The 21823-nt window shown below is 42.3% G+C and overlaps 1 protein-coding gene across 2 annotated transcripts in view; it reads left to right on the top strand.

Annotated features, from left to right (window-relative positions):
* The window catches only part of inpp5a (inositol polyphosphate-5-phosphatase A), a 161504-nt gene that overhangs the window by 60148 nt on the left and 79533 nt on the right, over positions 1-21823 (top strand). The window lies entirely within an intron of this gene.

Here is a 21823-nt window from a genome sequence, read left to right as displayed (position 1 = left end):
CTCTTGCATGAATTACATGCTAGTGATGATTGGATTTCACCGGGATTATGCTAAATGCTAAATATACAATATTGAGTTTCCTTGCTAGGAGGCAAAGTGCCATTCCTGTGCACTCCTTCAGATGTACATGTATGATAAATACACAGAAAAAGAAGGATTGTTTGTTATAAGCTTACATCTGTTGTGATAGGGATGGCTAACTAGCTCAATCATTTGGTCTGAATCAATTTTTATTGCTCAACATGAAGATTTGGTACTGGATTTAATCATCTTTAATGCACTTAGGATGTGTAGCCACAGAACAGGGCCAACGCAGCGGGATAGAGAACCATTCACACTCACATTCACACCTACAGCGATTTAGAGTCACCGGTTAACCTAACCTGTGCATGGCTGGAGAGAGCTCACTTAAGCACAGGGAGAATCATGCAAACTTCACACAGAGCGAGGCCCCAGACCTCAGACTAGTTGTATCAAAGTAGAACTCCATTAGCAGACAGTTTGTACCCTAAAAATGATGAAAAAATTTCTTATTAACTTAGCTTGAAGCTTAAAAGTTCAATTCAGTTTTATTTATACAGCACCACATCACAACAATAGTCGTCTCAAGGCGCTTTATATTGTAAGGTAGAGCCTACAATAATAGTAGATACAGAGAAAAGTGCAGAGGTCTATTAACACATAGTGAATGAGAAAGGTGACTGAAGTAGAAACACATAATGCATCATGGGAATCCCCCAGCAGCATACACCTATTGCAGCATAACTAAAGGAGAATTCAGGGCCACTTGATCGAGCCCTAACTATATGCTAACAATTCAGCATATATATAAAATTATATGCTTTGATCCACACAACCCCACCACTGCCACCACCTGCTCTTTACACATTTCACATGAATTCTAATGCTATCAAGAACATTTGATACGTGCCAGTGCAGAAGCAATTTTGTGATAGGTGACTGAAATGGCACCACAATATCCTCCTAAAATAGGACACTGTGGTGGTATTTTAGTCTGTGGTTGGCATTGCTCTGTTTGTTTTCTGTAGATAGAACATGAACTAAAAAGCTGTCGCACACCATGTAATTGTTACATATGAGCTGAGTCTGTGGAAACGGACAACCGCATTACCTGGTTTTGGTTTGATATGAGTGCATAAATGAAAGATGGAGTGACGCAGCAGCAGCTGTGACACAGCTTTGCACCTGCGTTCCCACAGCCAAGTGTCACCTAATGTGATACATGACACTCACGTTGTTAGCTGCTCACATTGTAGGAGCCACCTTGCTCAGTTTTCCTAACACCTGCAGTAAACGCAGATGACCACAAGATGGCAGTAGAGATCTGGAACTCAGCTGAGCTGAGGCTGGAAGTGCTTGGGGATTGTTTCAGTACTGATTAGTAAATCATAGATTCCTAAACGTGAGCTGGGATTTATAAACAAAGCATATTTCAATTAAAAAAGAAAAAAAAAGTGGAGAAATTGTCCTGTTTCGTACATGTTTATGACCTTAAAATCGACACTTATAAAATCATTTTTCTTCTCAATGACTCTTTCCATACCTCCTCCTGCTAAACAGCTTCTGTGCCCTCTAGGTGGAGCCAAATGCTCAATTGTAACACCAGCAGCAGAGGATTGAGTGCTGCTCTCTCTCCACATAGAAGCATGTTTTATGTTGTAGCGTTATGGCTGATAGTGACCAGGCTGCAGGTGCATCAGATGATGATCTCCGCGTTCCCAGGAGATTATGTAGATAGACTATAAAATAACATATGGATGTTGTCCAGTTATGGACCGTGCCCCCAGACCCAGTTTGTCTGTGATCGCTGCCTGCGTCTATCTTGGATCTCCTCAGCACTTTGTGCGTTATCGCCACGCTACACTGCACCTCCACAAACGCTCATAAATCACAGCACCCACTGAGTCACATTTGCTCTTTTCAAAAAAATATTACAAACACTGGCCTTTCCCAAATCTAATTATCTGCCATTTCACATAAGCGCCGCTAATATCCCAGCATTATGATCTGTTTATTTAATGGTGTTTGTCTATGGATTAACCTTTTTTTCTTTTCTTTTTTTCCCCCCATTTTTTATATTTTAATTTTCCTCAAATACAGACGGCAGCTTGTGCTCGTCTTTGTGAGTCAGTCAGCGGAAAGAGAAACATCTGATGTGCTTTCGATGATGTTGATATTGAAATCCTGGCAACAGTAAATATGAATAGACTCTCCAGTCTTTCTCACACAGGGCTTGCCATTTAGCTCTGATGACATCACCTCTATTTGTTTTCTCAGTCTTCGATCTTTTTTTTTTTTTTGTTCCCTCCTCCCTGTGCTCTGGGGATAATTGTTTGTTGTCTGCCCCGCTTGTCAATTTTCAGATAATGTAAGTGGGAACACATTTCTGGGTCCTGAGATTCCACTCGGTGTGAGTGTGTGCTGCTGTGTTTCCTGCATGCATCCGTGTATGTGTATGCATATATGTTTGTGTTGGTGTTTTTTGGGACGTTTTTTGGGACACACACACACACGTGTGTGTGTGTGTGTTTGAGAGTGAATGCAAAGGGGAATGCAATTTATAAATGCGTTGACATGAATGCATGGAGCCCTATAATAAGACGGTCAATTTATTTCCTTGCAGTGATTGATTTATTGCAACTTGATGATTCATCTAATGCCTAAATCAAGAAAATATGATATAAAATTTGTCTTTTCTTCCCAGTTTTTAGCTATTTTTTGCAAACAATCTGTACTTTTGCTTTTTTAAATGAAATATTTCAATATGCTCCTTTGAATAATGGATGGATTTTTTCCAGTAAATAAGTAGAATATTAAATTGTAATAATTCAAGTCATAAGCATGAACACAACTGATGAAATGTAAAGAAATATAAAGCTAAAAAAGAAATGTTAACCCCCCCCCCCCAAAAAAAAAAAAAAAAATCATTTTAAACATATAAATAATGACAAGTAATGCAAAAATAAAAATGTTGAAGCCTAATTTAGTTTTTTATAGGAAAGACTTGGCTTTTTTCATTTTCATAATTTATTAGAATTATTTAGATTCCAGTCCTCACATCTCTTAAAGCATCTTTCCAATAATTGCTAGATAATAGCACCGTGTAATACCTGCATGTCAAATCTGAAAAATCTGAACAATGAGAAGCCGGGCGAGCTGGTAGCTCCTCCTCTCCTCCCAGAGGAAGGTGGCGGTACCTTGACTGACATGTTCCCCCCTACGGCTGAGCCCCGGCCTGGTGTTTTACAGCCCCGTTAAGGTATACAGCAGGTAAAATGTCAATTAGGAAGGCCCGCCCTGATAACTCAACTCCCAATCCACTTGTTCTTGGCCATTAATATTTATCGTAGGCCTGGCCCTGGAGCTGCAGCCCATGTCATCTGGAGTGACGTGCGCTGATGCTGATGCTGCTGCGTCCCGACACACACTTTGCTCTGGTGTCTCTGCAGCTTGCACAGAAAGGACACCTACCGCAGTCACACAAGCCTAATCAAGCTGTCCACACAGAGCAGGCACACGGCGCCTCCTCAGCCCTCAGTTGTTCCGGGGCATTTTAATGGGAAATTAAAGGCTTCTCTCATGTCTGTGGTCTGCAGGACAGGAATGAGAGCAGAGAGTAGAGGATAAATCAGGCCTCGTGCTTTGACAGGAGACCGCTGTTTCTTTTTATGTTTTGTGTTAGCACTTTGTCCTGCTTTGTTTTTCCCTTGGATTTGTGTCCTTGAACGTGAAGATGAGACAAATCTGCTGTGCTTGCTTGATTTGATCAAGTGTATCAAGTTGATACAAACTGCAAATGGTGACCCAGCAGAGGCAACATTTAGCATGAATCTTAAATCGTTTGTATTTGAGTGAATTTTTATTATGATTGCATTAAGCATCTTAGTTTGTTTGGAATAATGGAGCAGAAGTTGTGTTTGTGGCTTCAGAATGAGTCTTATAACCACCAAGGTTGAGTCCTCTCTCAGGTAAGCCAGGATTCTGACAAAAATACATTTACAGTAGAGCCCAGCTTTGCTAAGTAGGACAGGATGACAGTAGAAGCCTTGGGTCAAACGAATTTGTATGAAATCTAATTTCATATGTATATTGCATTTGAAGCTGGGCAGCACGGTGCAGTTGTTAGCACTGTCACGTCATGTAAGAAAGCTTCTGGGGTTTTAATCTGCTAGTCGAATTTGCGGGGGCGGTTTTCTGTGTCTGCTCAAATTTCCTCCGGCCATCCATGCTTGTTAGGTTGATTGGGGATTCTAAATCGGCTGTACGAGTGAGTTTGTGTTTGCATATCCGTCTGTCTCTTTGACTTTGTCCTAAGACGGACTAACGACCTGTCTGCGTTTTACCCCACACAGACAGGAGTAGACTCCAGCACAGTGCAAACCTCTGTTGAGGCACAAAGCCACTGCAGTACGGAGTGTATGCCCAGAGGAGAAATACTGGGTGTAACTAAGTTAAGCGAATATGATTTATGAACGGAAAATAAACAAGCAACAGTTTGTTGATGCTATCGTGCAGACCTTTATTTGTCTGAAATTCAACTGGAATTTGCTGCTAATTAATGAAAATGCATATGGGTGGGTGGGGAAGGAGGCCAGAAGCTCTTTTAACATTTGAAGATGGGCGGGCGAGGTGAGGTTTCCAGAGCCACTCTACAGGTGGGTGAGGCTCTCATGAATGGATGGATGAATTTGAAGTAAAAATGAAAATGTGCCGTGAAGAAAAAAGATGAAAAAAAGGAAGCAGATAAAGAAGAAATACAAAAACAATATGAATAGATTATTGGAATTTAAAAGTGTATATTGTAACACTTTTCTGTGTTTTGCATTTGTGAAACCTGATAGTGCTTTTTGGGGGATGTTTTATTGATAGATAATGGTAAGTTTGGTATGACATGGAAGTCAAATCTAACATTAAATCTAATTTGACCACCAAAGATACAAATACAAAATTGCCTCAGAGTCTCAGCTCAGTCAGTCTGTGTTTTGGGGCAGGCTCAACTAGATCCTGTTGCAAAGGGAATAAAAAGACTACTGCAAAAAGTGGATTGTGAAACTGGAGCCTCATTATTTAAGTAAAGGAAAGCAAGAGTCCCAGTTTTATGCAGAGAAACCCCACCTGAAGCAAAGCATTAACGCCTTTATTTCCTGACTTCCTGAAGTTGCATTCAGATTCCTGGTTCATCTTCCTGCAGAGGTGATTCCCATGATGCATGCTGTAATGCAATCATCAGTCCCTCTCTCCTAAGGCAGGAATTTATGAACGCTTAGTGTCCGTCTGTGCTGACAGGGCTTCAGTTTCACTGTGTTTAAACCATTGCCCAGAAATCCATGTCACTCACATTTATTGCCTTCCTCTTTTTCCCTTCTTAAAAAAAACAACGACTTGATCCTATACCCCACCCCCCGCTTTTTTATGAGGACACAAACTCGGTTGCATATAGAGATTATATACTTTCCAGTTAAAGTGGGGTCACAGAGGAAGGGTCTCCATGTAGAGTCTGTTGGTTTTGCACACAGAGGTTAACTAGCTCCAGCATCTACCCTCCTCCTCCTCCTGCTCTGCCTCCCAGCTCTGTGTTTAAAAACGCCACAGCGGGCACATAAGCAGGTTAAAATATTGCAAACTAAATCTAAGAGAGCTCTTATTTCAATATGGTGAGAAGTACGGCACCGACTGAGGCCACTTGAATGGAGTAGATGTCAGCTCGGTAATATCGCCGGGCCATAACTCTCCATGGCCATCACTCATACTCTCGTGGGCAGACATAAGTGCACACACACACACACACACACACACACACACACACACACACACACACACACACACACATGCAGAGGCAGATAAACACAGTGCAAGCATGCACGTAGGAGAAAATAAAAAAGCACACACACTTTGGACATGCCTTGAGCGACAATCAATGAATCTGCCATCACAGGTGAATTATGATTCCTCAGGAGCGGGCCTTCTCTATGTGAAAATATTTTGACTGAAAATGTAGATATAATTAATGGATTGTGTAAAGAAGCGGAGAAATTGATGCATTTATTACAAGAAGGGAAATCTGTGGGGCAGTTGAGCCTTGCTGCGGCACCGCTCTCTCTCTCACACACACACACACACACACTCTCTCTGATAAAGCCGAGCATCTGGCCGAGGAGAGTAAATCAGTTGAGGTGGCCGTGTTGTTGTCCTGTGGCGGAGGGTGGCATGTCGTTGTGGTGGTGGTGGTGAGGTGTCTCCAGCCTCAGATAATGATGTGATTCCAGCATGAGGCGGGCTGGGTGTACCTCACCGCCGTCCATTATGATGTGCAGCCCCGCAGCCACCGAGGGGGCAGAGTGAAGGTGAGCCTGTCATATCGATCTTTTTAGTGCTAAAATATGAGCCACTTTACTCTGCTCCCCAGCGCAGTGATGTGAAAAATAATAACTCGGACCCAAATTAAAAATATTGATCGCTTAGGTGGTGTTGAGAGCAAATAAACACCCTCTGAAGGATTTTTATCCCCCCACTCCTCTCCCACCACCTTTCCCCTCCTCCCCTCCTCCCCTCCTATCCCTGTCTTGTCCAGGGAAAGGGCCGGGTTAGAGATGGAGGGGGTGGTGGGGGCTCGCTGGACTGTAAAAACATCACTGCGTCTTGTTGTTGGTTGTCTTCATAACACCCACCTCGCAGACTCTCAGCGCTCTTTATTGTTCCCGGACACAAATCAGCAGCAAACATGTTTTCAGATACTCCCTAACGCTGATTGATCGAGTTTTGACTCCATAATCTGGCATTAGCTCGGCTTCATTCAGGTATCTTCCCCCCCGCCGGCCCGCCACCCCAACCACCCCCGCGAGTCGTAATTTTTTGCACATCCCAGCTTGACTTTTTTATTCCTTCTCCGCCGTTAACAGATGAGCTGACACGGGGCCATCAAACGGGTGGGAAAACAATTGCCACAAGGTTAATTTTATTGCCTGCTCCATGCATTTGTGAGCAGGCGGGAGGTGTCCTCTGCCCGGGTCCTGATGAATGACTGCGCCGAGCGGGCAGGAATGAAAATGAGAGGGGAGAGGCCAGGCGCGGGGGAGCCAGAGTCCCTGCCGCTCCTACCTGAAATTGAAATTTTTTTTTTCTGACATGCTCAGAATTGGTATTCTGATATATAAGAGAGGCGACGTTCCATTTAGTTTGATGATGAAGGCCGTCATGTGTCCCACTCAATCGCTTTTTACGACTTCTACTTTGCCTCGTACATCCGAAGAAGGTTAATATCCGCACACCCTAAATGGCGGATGTCAGATTGTCCGGAGTCTGTAGGAAAATAAACTACTTAGTGTGTCTAAATGCTGTCGTAATACTTGGCCGCAGCACTATTGATTGTCTACAAGGACGTTTGTTGTGTTTTGGGCCCGAAGCGGGATGAATAGATATTTGATGGAGCGTGGAGAGCGAGGCCGCACCAGCATCTGCATCTTTCTGCTGTGTCAGTGGGGATGAGAGCCAGGGCGTTGGGGAGAATCACATGCTGCCTGTTGACATCAGTGAGAGGGAGCGGGGCCTGGAGCTGGCGATATCTCCTCTTCCCCACTTGAGCCGGGTCCTCTTGCTGAAAGCTCACTTCTGTCTGCTGGCTTCAGGCCCTCACTCAGCGTGTGTGTACGTTTCAGCTGTTGCTCATATAGGGCCATCTCCAGGCAGTGCTTTGTCCATACATATCGATTCTTCCTCCTCCACCAGCTATAGTTGCTCCATTTGCATGGCCCGGCTGACCCAAGCCGTCAGTGGCCATTATATCCCCATTAGCTAATCTCTCAGCTTTGATTTCCATAATCCTCTCTCTATTGAAAGCCCTCACAGCTCTCACAGACCCACTCTCTGAGGAGGAAGAAAACAGACCCCCACTCAGCCCACACACTCCATTCTTCACTAACATGCATCACACACTCAAAGCCAGCATTCGTATACTTGGCGTAACCGATGATGCCCCATTATGCTGTGTTATTCACTTATAATGCTACATTTTGGCAACAGCGGGAGTATTAAGATCAAAAACCACAATTTTTACTTATGAGTGCATTCTTTAACACTTACACTATAATAATAATTATTATTCACCCTGTTAGCTTAGGATGATAATCCTTTTAGAAAAACGAACTGACGTTTTTGATGTTTTAAATGTGTGTTTTTGTCCCCTGATAGCCACACATTCTGATAGGGTTAGTGTTAGGGGTACTATTATTGTGTATTATTGTGTAAATAATCAATGTGGAGTTAATTTAGGCAGTTTTATTTGTATTTTTATTTGTATATTTAATCTAAGTATAGACACAAATCTAAAAATTTGGCATGCAGTGTAAATAAAAGCAATGATTTGCAGATCTCATAAACCAATAGTTTATTCACAAAAGAACATATACACTGATATGTTTTAATATTTTATGAAATATATTAGCTTATTTTGAATTTGATGGCAGCAACACGCCATGCAACGTTGAGATGGAGTCACCAAAAGGCTGGAAAAATAAGTGGTACAAAACAGAAACAGCTGGAGGAACACTTTGCAACTGGCAGCAGTTCAGGAACATGATTGGGAGGATAAAGAGCATCTTAGAGAGGCTTCTCAGGGGTAAAGATGGGCAGAGGTTCACCAATCTGCAGAAAAACTGACTGCATATTGTGGAACAATTTCAGAATAATGTGCCTCAACATAAAGCCACTGTGAATATTTCATAATTTACAATAAATAATTGGTTGATTCTGGGAATTCTAGAAATGTCCGTGTGCGAGGGGATGAGGCCGAAAATTTCTAGGCTTGACTTTCCTGACATGTTTATTTTCTGAAAACAGCCCATAGGTCTTTCAATATTCTAATAGGCTTGTGAGGCTTGTATAGCCAAAAATGTGGCAGCGAGTGTGAAGCTTTCCTTTCAAACCTTTTTAAAAATGGATTATAAAGACGCCTTTTGTGCTCATTTTTAACTCTATATTTGTATTTTTGGACTCAGCTGGAGTAGTTTTGCCTGACTCACAGCTCAAAATAATCCATATTCACCTTGGTGCAGCCTCTCAGTTGATTCGCAGTTTTAAAAAAGCTGTTTTTGCTCCCTTCTCTCTCCATTTAAGCCAAACTTCCTCTGACACATACAGTGAAGTTACAGCGATAGATTTAATGCTCTAGTTAGCTATCAGCCTCACCTCTCCTCATATCCATCCCAGGAGCATCTGCTCCTTTTTTCAAAGAAGAAACATCCAGTGTGCCAGGCCAGACTGACCTTAATCACCCTCAGTGGAGTTCTCTTGGAGCGATTGGTTACATTGATCAAAGAGGACCTACTACCTCAAACCCACACTCCACCCTTGACACCCCCCCTCCTCACCAAATGAGCTGATAATTAATAACGGCTGGCTCTGCTAACACCAGTCAACAGACAGCATGATGGATCGGACATCTTGGATGCAAACCAATACAAAGCCAAGCTTTTCTCCATCCCTCTTGAAAGCCCCTGGGTGTCCTTTTTCCCCCTCCAGCATGATCAGGGATGCATAGTGTCACCCACCTTGCTAATTAAATCCTCACAGGTCGCTGGTGTTTTTCAGCAGGGAGGCTTTCTATCTAGTAACTATTGGCACGTATTTAATAATTCATGGAGTTAGATCATCTGAGGACACGGTGTAGGACTTGTGCTGTACTGTTGCAAACTTTGTGGTCGCAATTCATTTCATTTTACCTAATTCGCAGGAAATTAGCTATGATTTTTCAGCATTCGATTTCCACTAAATGGTGATCACGACGGATAAAGATGACGCAAATTAATAACAACTAGCTCTGAGAAAACTCTTATCATCCATCTGAAGGAATCGCACCACTGCGGGACATTTGCTGCCAAATAACAGCAGCTTCAAGCGGTTTCATCCTCCCAGCTGTCACTGAGGTGGTTCAGCCACAGTGACAGCCGCTCCGCAGAGTCACTCTGTCTCATGACAGCTGTTTGTGGGTTTGTTTGTTTGTTTTTGCATCTTTTTGCTGAATGAGCTGAGCAGTGACAAACGTATCCATGACCGATGTACGCCCCCGTGCTAAAGGCTTCCTTTTAATCACCTCCTCTTGTTTTGTCAACACGTGATGTGGCAGCCACTAATTGTGAGATATAGGTATTTTGTCGGGGGGATGATTATGTTAGCCGCTTCATTAGCCCGAGTTCACAGCGCGTGACTTTTGCATCCTTTTGGAATAAGTATAAGCTGTATAAGTTAAGGGATATGATGAAAAGGAAGAGACACAAGGTGGAAGGTGGAGCTCATATTTTTAGGCCCTATCAGAGCAAAGTGATAGCTGGACTTAGAGGTATGGCAGTTGGGCCCAGTGTGGCCCCTAACCAGTGCAATTGGATGTAATTGGTGGATCTGGTCTTAAGAGGGAGTGGAGGGTCGGCGGCTGTGGGCTGTGAGTCTGTCATAATAACAACCAACAATGTGATCATTTCATTTCCTTTTCACTTACACATCACCTCACTGCACATGGAACAGGCCACAGAAGCACACACACACACACTCAGGGACAAGGTTAACGTTGGGCCCCATTTATTTCACTCCAACAATGACTCTAAATAGCCTTTCAAAAGCGGAGTGAGGAGGGAGACAAAAATAATCCAATCACACAATTACTGCGAGGCTTCATTCTATAGTTAAGTGCATTTTTATTGTGTAACGTTTCGTTTTTTCCTCCCACCCCTCCCACAGTCTCTATTTTTCCTGCCTCGCTCAGCAAGCGTTCTCTCCCTGCCACTTCTCATCTAATATGGCCATAATTGGGTTTGGTTGCACAAATCAGATTTCAGCAATTGGGTTATCCTCCTCTGAAATTGGAGAGATCTGTGGGCCGGCATGGGTTGAGAGTTAATGCGCTTTTGTTAAGCCCTCCTTTTGGTGGCCGTGGCGGCAACACTGGACTGTGCCACTTAAAGCGGGCTACCTGTCACTGCGGACACTGCTCCGAATTTAGCCTCCCCCACCCCAAAAAAAAAAAAAAAAATCCCACTTCCCCCCTTGATATACATGCACCATTTATCCACATCCCTCATCCTCTGCTTCTCTTCAGGCAAATAATGACATTTGAATCGAGCATTAACAGGCTTAATTACTTTAAAATTGTCATTTTAATTTACACTGATATAGTATTGATCACACAAGCAGAGATTAAGGCCCTCAGTGGAGCGGTTGATGTGGAATTAAACAGGGCCGGGTCCTCCTGGGGCCCGCCTGGCCTGTCCTGCCGCAGCCAGAAGAGGAATGACATCCTCCCTCTAATGAACTGGCAGCATGCGCAGACATGAATTTCAGGCCCCGCTGGAGAAGGAGGGAAATAATGGGGTTTGGGGAGCCATGGCGGGTTATTCATTCACTGCCATGCACCAATTCTCCTGTGATTCATCCCCAGACCCCCCAGACCCCCACTGCCTGTTTGCCTGCCACATTCAGCTCGCCTGACCTTTCTTCTGCCTAAGTATATATATATATCCCTTCTGTCCTTTGGGATCACCTACTCCCCCTACCAGGTGTCATGTATGGACGGAGAAAGGAGCACGGGGAGGCATTAGAGTGGTAGAGGGAGCCGGGTTGAGACACCTGCAGCGAGCCACCAACACCCCTCTCTCTTCGGTGGAAGTGGCGGTCCGTGATCCTCCTTCACATCCTCACTCGCTCACTGGCCTGCCTGACGACGACGACGCTGTCACTGGGAATTGATCTCCTCACTTGAGCCCGGTGTCACGCACAGCTGGTTAATATCAGGGAGAGGAAATCGTTACATTAAACTCAAGCAATTTCTCTCCGGTTTGGAGAAAGCCTGCGGCTCCCGTGGCAAGGACCCTGTTGTGGAGTAATTAAAGCAGAAGGAACAACCTCTTGACACTTTCCTCCAATCAACACACTTAAACAGTCACATTGCACACAAGTGCTTTTAATGACGGGCTCTTAGAGCGAGTGGCAGAGAAGAACAAAGCTGACAGTATTTCAGTGCATTAGCTGTGCTTGGCATGAGACAGCTCCTCTAAAATGAGTGTACTTTTTACCCACTTTCTTTTCACTTGAATGTGTGCAGAAGGCAAATGTATAAATCAAGTTTTTAAATGCGCTAATAGAGATGAAAGATTTAAGTCAATTTCAGTTCAGTTTCATTTAGATGGCACCAAATCACAACGATAGTTGCATCAAGCCTCTTTATATCGTAATCTAAAGACCCTACAATAACAATCAGACGGCCTTCTATGAGCTTTTAACAGGAAGAGACTTCCAGCAGTGGAAGTGAATAATAATAAAAGAATAAAAAAGTTAAACAATGTGAAGAATAGAGCACAGCATCGGAGGTGCTGTCTCAAACTATGGCTGCTTGCAAACAAAAGCTTTAACATTTATGAGCTATTCCCTCTGTGACATGGATCTAATAAAGTTATGTCTCCTCCTCCTGTGTCTGTCTCCATGCTACCCCAATTGTAATCACGACCCCACGGTCGTGATTACAATTGGAGGACACATTGTGAAAACAAGGCTTCTGCTGGCACAGCTGAACTAGATTTTCTTCTTTGTTGGTGTCCCAAACATTTGTTCTGGCTGTACTATCGACTCAATCAGCGCATCCCTTCACGCTGCCTTCCTGTTGTTTAGTTTGTAGGTGTAGGTCATAGTAGCAGTCACAATTGGATGGTGAGATTAGCTTTTGCAGGTCAACTTTGTAGCTGTCTGATTGTTCAACACAGGACTGCTGTGTTTGAAGCCACAGCCAAAGATGATCCCATCACTCAAGTCAGCTTTTGTCTCAAAGTGTGCTGTGAATAATTGCCCTTGGTTTCATGTGCTTATTCATAGTCGGGTTATCAACTACAGTAGAGTGCTTTTGTAGTGCCTGTAGATTGGAGGGGCAAGCACTGACTTGAAAGCTAAACAGCTGCTGCTACTCAGTGAGGCCAGCAATGAGAAGAATCAGCCTATTTTATTAGAATATTTTTATTGCTTTAGATTGCCGTAGAACACCTCTTCAGAAGCCGTTATATTGCTCGCCACAAAAAAACACCCGTCTTTTAAATAAAAATGTAATTTTACCTCCCAGAATTCAGGAGTTGCTGGTGGCCGATGCTGATTAGCGCAGCTCGGCCTGTGTTGTGTTCTCTCCCGATTGTCTCTAACTTTGTTGTTGTCCTCCACTGTGTGCATGTCTGCAACTGTACAAATGACTTACGGAAACAGGTACATGTCATGAAATCAGCCAGCGATGGCTTTTTGGCAAAGGTGAAAACAGAACTTAAGGCTTTGCTTGGCGTTGAGCCATTTTGACTGCCAGCATTTTCTAAAACAGCATGAAAGGTCCAGTGCAGATTTTTAAAAAAAGCTGGGGGGGGGGAGATGTTTTTGAGGTCCTCGATTGATTGCATTAGCTGCACCTAGATATCATGAGGTGGAAGCCATCTTGACGATGAAGGCTAAACAAAACAACAACCTCTCCTCTCTCTCAGCTGACAACTCCCAGTGACGGATATCGAGACGTCTCCAATACACGTAATGGACTTGGCAAGACCTGAGGTGGCTGGACTCGGGTCTTCTACTGCACTTTGTCATCCAATCACCTTATTCTAATGCTATTGCATTGTTTAGTCAACCAGCCGTCCATTTACATCAACCCATAACCACACAGCCACACCACAGGAGCACTTAATAGAATTAGCAGGTATTGTGCAGCACATTTTAAACACATAGACCATTTTAAACACGCACACACGCCAACGCACTCACGCACACTCAGTCACTCCCTGGGCTCATGATCCCCTGTTTGCCGTCAGAGTAATGGCATCCCAAGCTCTGCATTCAGTGTTTGCCTCTCACCTTTAACTTGCCATAACTCTATACTTTCCCCACTGCGGACAGTTTATTCACTTCTTTTAAATGTCTAGCCAATATTGTTGTCATGTTTATGTTATGTACTACTTATTAATAGCTCGTAAGGCACATTTGTTGCATTATTAAATCATTTTTCACTCGCTCTTCATTAGGAAACAGGAAGCCGAAGCTCTCGGCTGAAACAGCCGGTTAATTATAGGCCTCATAACTTCCTAATCTGGTTTTAGGGAATGTTTGCGACTCTGTTCAGCTAGCCAGCACATAAATAGACAAAAATGAAACGGCCACATGGCTGGGAATTTGCAGTCATATGCCCTCTTTTTCCCTTGACTGAGTGCTTTATTTTCCTCTTCAAACCTCAACACTCCACTGCCATCTTTGCAGACAAATTGCTCTCATATGCTTCTCCCTTATGATTAACAGGGAACAAATTCACATCAAATAACCCCTGTATTGTCTTTAAGCCTCATTTTCTAATGACATTACATAGGGCATGTGTAAGTTTATTTGGAGTGACTCATCTATGGGGTGAGGGGAAATGAGCAATCCCTTTGCCGCCGCCCCCCACCCCCCCCCCCCCCCCCCCCACCCCTCTGTTGAACTGTTACCTATAAAAACAGCTGTACGCGCTCAGTCAGAGGGTGTTTCCTGCTCGGTGTAATAACAAGGCCCTTTCTCCTTGTCCCATTCCTTGGCCGATTGATTTTTGTTAGGAAAATTAATGCAGTCGCGCTAAGGCTGTGGAGGTCAGAGGGAGACGGGCTTGAACAGATGAGGGGCGGTGCTGGGTAAACAGAAAGGAAGGAAACAGCTAGGGGACCCCCAGACTCTGTCTGATGAAACTTACTGTGCATTTAACGAAGGCGGAGCATGCAGTCGCTTATGATGTATTGCCTCTGTCCTGTTTTATGCACACACCAAAATAAATCTCTTATGACTGAGCAAGCAAATATACATGCCCATTTATTGACTGGGCTCACTCATCCCGTGTTGTTTGGCTTTCTTGGTCTTGTTTTATGTTGTGTGTGATTCTCTTTATTGCCTTGACACAAGCTTAAAGGCAAAGATAGATCCTTTACACTTTATGAGATTCCTTTAAAAACTTGAGTCACGACAGTCGACTTCTCGCAGTCAGCAGACCCTTTCATTTCATGCAACTCCTTAAAGATTAGATGCTTAGATGCTTTGTTTGTGTGTGTCCCCCCCCCTAAAAGTAACACAATCATCCCAATGAATAGACATACCTCTGTTTGACCCCATAACATATCCAAGTGGTGCCTTTTATAAAGGCATAAAGCAAAGCATAACCATGTTTCAGTGAATAATGTTTCCCAAGTGGGAACCAATCTAACACAAAGGGTGCCCCAGTCAGCTGGCTCCCTGCACAAGTTCAAGCCACAATAGCACCCTGTGTGCACCATGCTGTAGATAATTAGCTACTCATTAAAGAGCCCTCTTATTAGATCGGATGTTATGCTCTTTCAGTTAAATTCGAGCTCTTAGTTTTAACAGCCTAATTACATTTCTGAAAAGACGAGAAAAAGAAAAAAGACTTTTCAAAGCAGTCTCTGGCTGAATAGAAGTGATGCTTTTCTGCGAATTCAGAGATCCAAATCTTCTCTTCTTTGACTGTGAGATTGTAGATTTGAGATATTAGGAGCATAAATCTGTAGGAGAAGCTAAATGTGTAATTGTACAATGTATTTAATAGTTTGCTTTTAGCTGATATTCTGTACCCTCTTTATTGGCTGTACAACGACTTCTGTTTGCTGAAACAGCTGGCTAATCATCAAAAACCCTTGGTTAGCAAAATGCTGTGCATGCACTGTGTCTCAATTCATGGATCTCTTTTGGTAAACTTGTGTATTTTCACAAGTCAAATTCAACAAGCTACTTGTATCTGATGAGATACAAATATTGTTTTTTTTTAGACTTACCTATTCTTAACGTAGCCGTTCACACCAACCGTGTAATTTCGCTAGATGTAATTGTGCCATTTAGTTTTTGGATCTAGGAAAAAAATTTCCTCCCATTTTTTTTTTTTGCAAATAAACAGATCTGACCATCAGACTGCTGCATTTGGCAACAACTGTACTTGTAACTCAGAATTTGTACTGAATATATAATCATATGGAAATAATAAAATGTGTATGATACATGTGTGATCCCAACTCTGCCAACAAGAACTCAAACTGCCCCACCGACGTCCTGAAATATGTACAAAGGCAGTCACCACCTTTAACTTTCACTGAATCTCCATTTCTTTCTTCTGTTGTTTAGACACACTAGGACACCAACTCATCATCACTTGATGTTGTAAAGACCTTGAAAAGATCCCACTGAAGAAGTATAGAGTCCAAGTTCTGAAACTAGTTGGATTAAACTAGATTTCTTTAGTTCTAATGCAGAGGCAATCTTTTCCAGGCTGTTATACAACGATGCACTTAAAATAGCATAAAATGCATCTGCAACTCCTTGTAGGTGCACTGCTACAATCTGGAGGTGGCTGTAGCTCAAGAATTAGAGCAGTCCTCTACTAATCAGAAGGTTGTTGGTTCGATCCTTACATACCAAAACATCAAGCTAGTGAATGCAGAGTTCGTCGGAGTGGGAATGTTCGATAGAGAGAAAAAAGTACTTGTATGAACATGTGTATGTGAATGGGTAAATGCTCTGAATGCTCAAGTTCTATGAGAATTAAACAATTTAAAGCTACATCTTTATGGTGTCACCTGCAAAACCACAGGCATGTTAATGTAACAGATGTAGTGTACACAGTGTATTAAGCTCCGCTTCTATGCGACATGAAGATCAACAATACATTACCACCTGGTCATCTGTCGAGCACTCAAAGGGGGAGACCCAGGAGACCTGCTGCAGACCTGCTCGGGCCCCTCCAAATCCTCTTTTCTCCTCACATTTCTGTGGGTGTGATATTTACAGGAGAGCAGGCGAGGGTTTGCTGCCACTCTCGCCCCTGGCACAGGACCTCTGCTCCCTCGCAACTTAAAGCTGTCTTTTAAGAGAGGCCATAGGAACAGCCGGATGCTGTGATTGTACGGATAAAAAAGAAACATCTGCGTAAGAAAAGTCCCCCTTTTTTTATTTATTATTATAATAATACAATAAGAGGGGAAAAAAACGCATGACATAATTTCTTGTTATCTAAGAAGCTAAGGCTGCATTTACATTTGCTTTTCATGCAGCGTCCATGTGCTCTTAGGGGCGATGCACTGGAGTATAACTAAGCTAGCATGCAGGATATCCAACCATTTAAATCAAGCCTCTGGGAATTTTACATAACACATCATTGGAGAGCATTGGTTTTTACATAAAGACAAAGAAGGCCACAAAGAGCCACCGGACGGGCGTCTTAGCCTGAGACGAGCTGCTGCGTGTGTTTTTGCAGACTCCTCTAAAGCTTCACGGTCCTGTGGTCACTGTTGTGCGGCGAGAACGCCTCTGCTCATACTCAGACAGCACACAGACAGAAAGCTGCTTATTTTTTTTATACATCCCAGGGGGAAAAAATGATTTTTCTGAGCACGACCTCAAAACTGAACCCTTTGCTCTGATGGGGTGACTACCCGATCCCGAGCGTTGCGGAAGCGCTCTTGAGTCTTCGCGCCTTAGGAAATACTGTAGGCTGCCATCGATTGTCCCTGTGCAGCAGGAGCTGTCATATTTTATAGATGTTTCATGGGATCGCTCATGATCTAGACGATGTTGCCTTCATTTAGAAAGAGTTGTGTTTGTACTAAGGGAGGAGGAAGGGCTCTTGATGCAGAGAAATGGGGACCTTCGTGATAAGTTCTTCTCACAAGTGACAAAGTAGTGCCACTAAGATGCAGCAAACGAATATATTTCATTATGGGGCTCTGGAATAGAGCTGTTTCTCATTGGGCAGCCAAGGATGCCACTTTATCATTACAAGGCCACATGAGCGAGCCACAGGCAGCGTGGGACAGAATCAAAGCTGCCACTGGACACAAGCTGACTGATTACTTTTCCAGCTCACATCACAGCTCTGACAGCTATCCCAGCATCCTCAGGGACAGTTGAGTTTGCTCAATACTGATTATTTGATATCAAAAGTTGCGCCCACTCTGGCCCAGATGTTGACATACTCTATATGTGTTAGAGTTCAGCTCAGATTTTAGCATTGGGTCACTATCAGCCCAGGAACCAGTGATCTAGTCATAGAAGCAAGGTGGAGGTGTATCTTTTTAAAAAACAGCACAAAAATATAAATTGTTATCAGTTCCCACTGTTCATCTGTCAGAATTTTCTACGACTTTACCTGTGGTAAATTTAGTTGATTGGACATGATTTGGATCCATAGTGTACATTGTAATGAATTGTCCGTGAACCTCAGAGACAGGATTGTATTGAGGTGGTATAAAGATGAATGCAGCAATTTACATCCTTGATGTTAACCTGCTCCAGAGCACTCTGCACCTGGGGACGAAGGTTAATCTTCCAACAACCCTAAGCACACAGAAGATTACAGAAGAAGAGTGGTTGCAGGACAACTCTGTGAATGTCCTTGAATAGCCCAGCCAGAGACCAGACTTGAACCTGACTGAACATTTCTGCAAAGATTTGAAAATGGCTGTGCACCGATGCTCCCCATCCAACCTGCTGTTTGAGGTTCTGCAAAGAAGAATGGGAGAAAGTGCCCAAAAACAGGTGTGCTAAGCTTGCAGCATCATACTCAAAAAGACTTGCGCATGTAATTGCTGCCAAAGGTGCTTTACAGAAAAGGCTGCAAATACTTAACATTTTTATATTTTAGTTTTTTATTATTTTCAATACATTTCCAAGAAAGTCAAACAAACTTTTTTGAGGTGAAAAATGAATTTAATCCATTTTGGAATAAGGCTGTAACATGAAAAAATGTGGAGCAAGTGAAGCACTGTGAATACTTTCTGCACGCACTGTGTGTGTGCGTGTGTGTGTGTGCGTGTGTGTGTGTGTGTGCGTGTGTGTGTGTGTGTGTGTGTGTGTAAACTTTTCAAACTTCCTTCCAGTCTTAATATAACTCCAGTGTTCAGTTACAATTATATTGCTTCCAGTCATCCTACAGCCTGTGTGATCCTAATTTAATCAGTTCTTTCACAAATGAGTCCTCATGAATAGGCACAATATTGAATCAGATAAAAATATAGATTGATGAACAGTCCATGACAACATTAGCAGCCTTTCCAAAACGCGGGGTAGAGGAAAAAAAAATCAATGGGCTCAAAGACCTGTCATTTGCATGGGCCTCTTCCCCTAATGGGAATACTTTTTATAGACGGGGAATTACAAGTTGAAATATTCTTTTTGATTATTGGACATCCATAGCCAAATATGATTTACATTAATGAGCATAAGTATATTAAAGACGTTGTATCCCCAGCATGCGAAACAATTGAATAATGGCTCTGGCAACCAAGCGGTGGCTTGAGAAAATAGAGAGGAGGTAATGTCACTTTAATTACTAATGGATAGCCTAATCCAGACTTTGATTTTTCATCTTTAGCAACAATCTAATAAGGCAAATATTCATCATCTTCATATCCCATTTTGAAATGAGGATTTTGTCGAGCACGGACAACACGGTTATTTAGAGAAAGTGGCCGTTTACGCCGGCCTCTTAGATCAACGGTTTATTTAAAGTTGATTTTCCTGTGAGGAAAGAAGAACGGTCCTTTCATGCCCAATTGCAGTTGTCTGAAACACTTAGAGTTGAGAAGTTGATCTTGTTAGGAGGAATAGACGTTGTATGATTCCCCTTTAGATCAAAATAATAATTGTCCCACACATTGCTCTCCGGTGTTCGTCAAAGAATACGCGTTCCATCCCGTGTTAGTAGTAGTTGGGCTTAAATCTAGATTAAATTGTGCACTGTAGCGTTTTGACGTGAGATCATTAATGTTATATATTTAGACACCAATCTTATCATTGTGTTATATAAATCATGGGGCTAGGTGACCTGAAAAGTGCTTTGATAAACTGCTCTTTTCAAAAGCACATCTTTTCTTTTTTTTCTTTTTTTTTCGAGGAATCTTAAATGCTTTGATAAATTTAGGCAAATTATAATATACAGCTCTCAATAGATGTTTTTTAATGTCATTTTGATTATAATCTAATGTACTGCCTCTCCGCTGAATCATCTTACCTCAGAAACATTTATTTATAAATTCATTACACAAGTCCTGACCATGACTATGAAGGACACGCATATGGTTCTGAAAAATGAAAGCAAATCAGAAGCGCCGTAGACCTGCAACCTTTTAGTGGTCAGCAGGGGAAAAAGCCTGCAAATCTCTGACCTCAGGAAACACTTGTTTATGGAGTTAGTTCATAACTATGAACGCTCGGTTTCCACAAATAGTGAAAATGCACTTCCTGAGGCTTTAAAATGAGTCGTTGAGGTCAGCGTGGAAACTTCCATCTTTTATATACAGTCTGTGATCACTACGTGTGGATTGGTTGGACCGGTGGCCAACTCTGTCAGCATATTTATAAAACATTTGTGTTAAATTTGTTTTTGTAAATGACTTAACGTTGCCACTTACTTACTTTTCCTTTTGTACTAGGTGGTGTTATGAGACGGACTTGTCTTCTTTTTTCTTTATTGTGATAACGTGGAGTAGATAGAAGTTAGAGTAAAAACAGTTGTCCAGTCTGTCAGCGATGTGTGACCCGACAGTGCAGAAATGTGTATTCGCTAGCAAAGGTGTGTGCCCATTTGTTTTAGTCACTTTTGGTTTTTTTGTTTTGTTTTGTTGTTTTTTTTGGTTTCTTTGAACAAAACTTCATTTGCGTATTTACATTTGAGAGATAACATCGAGGATTTTGTGCAGGCTGAGCAGACATTTCATAAATTGGTTTGTGAAATACACCTGCAACATTCTGCAAATGTTAACGGAGTTTTGAAAGTAGCTGAAAAAAAGCCTCTCCTTTATATTATATTAAATGACCCGTGATTAATTATAACTGTGTAGTCTGAACTAGTGTGACCAATTGCTTTTTTTTCATTGGTCCCAGGGCAGCAAAGCTTTTGCAAATAAGCCCAGATTCCTTTAAGCTAAACTGATTAAACAATATTTAATCACACTGCTGTTTTCAGTCTGAAGTGATTCTAACAGAAGCTGACATGCAGTGTAAATATCCCCTGGCATAGGGCCAATCTTAAAATTGTGTTTTGCACTGAAATTATGGATAAAGAATTTGCTAGAGGGATTATAATGAAATCGAGGCAATTTTGGATTGCTTCTGAATTTGGAGACAAATTTAAAACAGAATGGCCAAAATCAACGCAGCACAGGCAGAGATATCCTGGCTTTAGACGGAATTTAGAATGTGTGGTGCACCAGATACATCCTACATTTCCCATAATGCAACTCAGTAGTGTCTTTATTAGAATCCCTATTAGTTTTAAATGCATGCATTGGTTTGTAACTCCAATTCATCAGCAGAAATAACCCTGTCTAGGCTATTTGCTTCTATGTGTTTTGATTTGGAGACTTTGTCAGGCTACATAAAGTCAACTTAAAGGTGAAACAGGCTTAAATCTGTGGTGGCCCTAATGTCTCCCCCCCCCAAAAAAAAGAAAAAGAAAAAAAAACTACATACAATACAGTTTTATTTCTATAGGACATTTAAAAACCAGAAAGGCGCACCAAAGTGCTTCACAATAATACAGAGAATCAACATAAATCAATTAACAACAGTACAGATCGGGCACTAGCACTAGCATAGACAGAAGGTAATAGACCGGAAGAGTTAAGTAAAACAGTTATCGAACCTCAATTCAACAGGAAGGTCAGTTCATGAATACAAAATATCAACTAAGAAGTTAAAAACCAGCAATAAAATGAATTATAAGTTTAATAAGGGTATTAACCGTACGGGAAAACCAGGTTAAATAAGTAAG

The sequence above is a fragment of the Maylandia zebra genome, linkage group LG13 (assembly GCF_041146795.1).
Source record: "Maylandia zebra isolate NMK-2024a linkage group LG13, Mzebra_GT3a, whole genome shotgun sequence".
In the NCBI taxonomy this organism is placed as follows: Eukaryota; Metazoa; Chordata; class Actinopteri; order Cichliformes; family Cichlidae; genus Maylandia; species Maylandia zebra.
Note: the sequence above shows the minus strand (reverse complement) of the source record. Positions and strands in the feature narration are given on the sequence as shown.